Source organism: Canis lupus, chromosome 22 (assembly GCF_011100685.1).
Source record: "Canis lupus familiaris isolate Mischka breed German Shepherd chromosome 22, alternate assembly UU_Cfam_GSD_1.0, whole genome shotgun sequence".
Lineage (NCBI taxonomy): Eukaryota > Metazoa > Chordata > Mammalia > Carnivora > Canidae > Canis > Canis lupus.
The window spans coordinates 24,965,015-24,970,044 of NC_049243.1; the positions used below are offsets into that span (position 1 = coordinate 24,965,015).

General features: G+C 33.1%; 1 pseudogene; it reads right to left on the reverse strand.

Annotated features, from left to right (window-relative positions):
* Positions 1 to 4,259: 4,259 nt before the first annotated feature.
* On the reverse strand, positions 4,260 to 4,572 carry LOC106557564 (annotated as a pseudogene).
* Positions 4,573 to 5,030: the final 458 nt, after the last annotated feature.

A 5,030-nucleotide genomic window follows, 5' to 3' on the forward strand; every position in this document is an offset into this window, starting at 1 on the left:
CAGGAAGTTGTCTTTATCGTTTGTCATTGTTTGCAAACACATTTGGAACCATTGCTACTTGTTATTTGCATAAGACATTCGAAAAGCCTTCTGGTTTCATAGCTCTCATTCTAGAAAACAATTATTTAAAATGATGGAGGAAAGGTAAAATTAACTTTAGCTTAGTTTCCCTGTTCCTAAATGATTTTCATTCACATCTTTATTAAAGGCTTACATAACATTCAATTTAAAATACATTCAATCCACCATGACAAGTTCTAGCCAAATGTTCTAAAAAATATAACTTTTATCAGAAACAGCTTTAACTCTCTATTATAATAGTTGTGGGATGTTTTGATATAATTCAAACCAAAACACCTCAAGTTTCAGCACTCTGACTCTAGGAGTTAATCCATAAAACCAGACTTGTTATCAATCTGACTTTAAGACCATGTACATAAATTAAACTAGAGTTTTTAACATTTCTCATCAATAAATAACTACTTAATGATAATATCCTATTGCTTCCGGGTGACAGCACTGTAAAGAACTGTTCTTTCTTTCTCTGCCTGTTTCCTTCTAGATACATGAGATCATTAGCCTCTGAGCCCTTGATACAGAGAATAATGAAGCTGCTGAGTCATTTAATTTATAGCTTTTTCAGTTAGCAAATGATATCATCTAATCCTAACTGTTAAATTCTCTACTCTAGTCAGGTTTTCTCAAGTTAGTCATTTAATAAAACTCTATCTGGCTTTAAACTTAGCCTGTGAGTTTAGTTGCTGTTATATTGTGGAGCTCTCCTAACAAAATTTGTGAATTCAGAAAAAAAAAAAAAAGAGAGACTATATAGTTTCAGGTTAAACACCATAATTTTGACCTTGCAGTACAATAAAACTTTCTTATCTAAAAACCACAGGATCATCTCAACAAGAGGATAATGTTAAAAGAAAGTACTAGTATGTCAAATATAAATTTAAGAATTGTAGTTTATCAGAAATAGCATAAACATGGCAGGCTATATACAAAGATGAAAACCATTAATGAGGAGTCCTTTCAAGATCTTAAAACTGAAAATGGAGCTGTGTGTTGAGTGAGTCTGCAATAATCTTTTATTTGTCATATGAACTTCCTCAGGGTAATTCCCATCTCTCTATTGCTAAATGTTCATGTCACTTGCTATAGTATATATAGGAAACAAAACCATTAACTTAAAAGTAAAAATAACTATTTAAATTTGATACTTGAGACTTCCTTTCAGTAAAAAAAGAGACCAATTGCTTGGGATAATATAGCTAGATTATCACCAGAAGTTTGTTTGTAATTAACCTGCTGTTACGTTTGTTCATATAAGATCCTTGAACTAAAATAACAGCGACCACTATGCATCAAAGGCTTTATTGAGGCTATATCATTTTGTTCCATAGAAACTTAATTTTTATTTTTCTTCCATCAGTCTATCTTGAGGGATGCTGAATAGACATCACCATGAAACTCATTATTATTTTCGCTATTATTTTCACTATACAGCTCTTAGTGAGGGTGTTCCTCATTAATTGGCATATTGTTTTCCCTGTGGTGACCCATGAGAATCATTTTTTTTCTCATAGTCCAGTTCTGTAATTTGTGTGAATTTGGTTTTAATCTTCAGATCACTTCTAGAATGCATTTTGTATGTTAACTTGTTATTTACCTCATAAGTGTCCTATTATTATCATATTTTCCAAACTTTTATTTTCTTTGCACAGCTATATACATTTAAATCTTTTGTATATTTTCAAAAATTTGTATTAATATAGTTATGAAGTAGGTTGTAGTATAATTAATACAAAGCAGTCAAAACTATGAAAAGTTTTCAGAAGTTAGTATTTTTGCTACTTATGGTAAAAATTAGGACCTGTTCTTAAAAACATATATATATATATATTTTTAAACATATATTTTTTAAATTGAAGTAGAGTTGGCACAAAGTGTTGTATTAGTTTCAGGTGTACAACATACTGATTCGACAACTCTATACATTATGCTGTGCTCACCACAAGTGTAGCTCTCATCCGTCTCTATATAATTACTGACTATAGTTCCACACTGCAATACCTTTTATCCCCATAACTTCCATAACTAGAAGATAGTATCTCTCACTCCCTTTCTCCCATTTTGCCCTTTTCCATTTCAGCTAACCACCAGTTTGTTCTCTGCTCACTATGGGTCTGTTTGAGGGTTTGTTTGTTTGGTTGGTTGGTTCATTTGTTTTGTTTTTTTTAGATTCCACATATAAATGAACTCATACCATATTTGACTTTTTCTGTCTGTCATACTTCACTTAACATAACACTCTCTAGGTCCATCCATATTGTCACAAATGGCAAGATCTCATTCTTTATTATGGCTAAGATTTCATTTTGTATATACACCACATTATTTTTTTATCTATTCTGCTATCAGGGCACACTTAACCTGCTTCCGTAGCTTGGCTAGTATAAATAATGCTACAATAACACCGGAGTAATTTTTTTTTTTTCAAATTAGTCTTCTTGTATGCTTTGGGTAAATATCCAGTAATGGAATTACTGGATAGTATGATATTTCTATTTTTAATTTTTTTGAGGAATCTCCATACTGTTCTATATAATAATTTTTATGGGTAACTCAACCATTAAACACTATGGATTTCTTGATTGGTCCAATTTAATATATCTTCACAAAAATAAACAAATACCATTGAAGTTAATAGGAATGACAATTTAAAAACGTTTTACTTTCTGAATTTATATTATTTTGGGATTTAGAAACTTTTCAATATTTAGCTTTCTTATCTGTAAAGTATGAAAAATAATAACCTGCCATCTATGATTACTATAAGGACAAGATAAGATAATGAAACAAAAAAATTTACTAACAGTAAAGTCAATCAGTCAGTCAAAACCAGCATTTTTGAGTGACTACAGACTACTCATTATGCTAACTATGAAAGATATATACTGGTGGTCAGACACAGTTCTTGCCAATTGGGACTATTACTATAGTTGAGACATAAATGTATCACCAAATATGTAATTACAGTTTGTGATAAATCATATGAAAGAAAAGAAAATACTACAGATTAAATGTTTACAGTGTGAATCGCTGAGAAAAACTACACAAAGACTTGTACCTGGTAAAGGAGAAAGAGATAAAGATATGAATATTCTAGGCAAAATTAACCATGTACACACAATTTTCAGATGGAAAAAGAGTTTGACATATGTGAGAATTGAGAAAATGACCAAAGTGAGAGAGATCAAATGTGGAATACGATAAAATTAGATATGCAGGTGGAATTCTCTTCACCATAGGGCCTTAAATTTCATGTTATTTCATATTTGTCTCTAAGAGAATATAAAGCCATATGAGATGGTTTATTGTTGACTAGCATCCACTGACCTTTTGCTATCTTCACAGTTTTACCTTTTTTAGAACATCATATAATTGAAATCACACGGTAGGTAGGCTTTTTAGAGAGGCTTCTTTGACTTACAAATACTGATTTACGTTTCTTCCATATCTCTTCAAAGCTTGATAGATCATTTCTTTTTAGTCTTGAATCATATTCCACTGTCTGCCTATGTACCACACGTTATCCATTCACCTACCAAAGGACATCTTGATTGCTTCCAATTTGGGGTAGTTATGAATTAGGCTGTTATAAACATCCGTGTGCAAACTTTTTTGTGGATATGAGTTTTCAATTCCTTTGAGTAAATACCATGCAGTGTGATTGCTGGATTATATGGTAAGAATATATTTAGTCTAATAAGAAACTGTCAAACTGTCTCCCAAAGTGGGAGACATTTGCCTTTCCACCAGCAATGAATGAGAGTTTATGTTGTTCTGCTTCCTTACCTTTGGTGTAGTATTTGGTGTTGTCAATTTTCCAGATTCTGGTTATTCTAATAGATGTGTGGTGGTATATCATGGTTATTTTAATTTGCATTTTCCTGATGTGACATAAGGTGGAACATCTTTTCATATGCTTATTTGGCATCAGTGTATCTTCTTTTATGAGGTGTCTGTTAAGGACCTTGGCCTACTTTTGTTGTTGTTGTTTAGTTTTTATTTAATAAACATCAACTTAACTCTTCAATCCAGCTAGACTTGGAATGGAGTAAGGAATATATGGAACCCATAGAACAGCAGCAAGAACATAAAGATTATAGGATATTTCAACCAGATGGGGATGAATGGGTGCTCTCTAGAGCTACGGAAAAGGTGGTCTGGTAGTTAAAACACAGGTCAAATTTTTAGATTTGTCCACATTCAGCAATGGTTATCTTCTCACTGGTCCTGCCATTCTTGAACCCAAAGTGTTCCATGACTTCCACAATATCCCTGCCCTATCTCACTTTGCCAAAGATCACATGCTTGCCATCCAACCACTCAGTCTTGGCAGTACAGACAAAAAACTGGGAACCATTTCTGTTGGGCGCAGCATTTGCCACAGACAAGATTCCAGGACCTGTGTTGTGTGCTTCACAATGAAATTGTCATCATTTAATTTCTCCCCATAGATGGACTTGCCACCAGTGCCATTATAATGTCACCACTCTGGCACATAACTCCTGGAATAATCCTGTGAAAGCAGGAAGTTTTCTGCTGTTTTTGGAACTTAAGTCTGCAAACAGTATGAAGGAGATGTGACTTGCAGTCTAGGGCAGTATTGAAGAACATGGTGGGGAGGACCATGGCTGGGTGGGGCCAAGTGGCTGCCTTTGCAAGGACAGACATTGGCCTACTTTCAAATCAGCTTGTTTGTTTACTTATTGTAGAGTTTTAAGAATTCCTTGGATATTTTGAATAACAGTCCTTTATCTGATATATATTTTTCAAATATTTTTTCCCAGTTTATGGTTTTTCTTCTCATTCTCTTGACATTGTCTCTTACAGAACAGAAGTTTTAAATTTTAAAGCATCCCAACTTCTTAGTTATGTCTGTCATAAATCATGCCTTTTTCTCATACCCAAGGTCTACTAGGTTTTCTCCTATGTGATCTAAGAGTTTTATCCATTGAGAT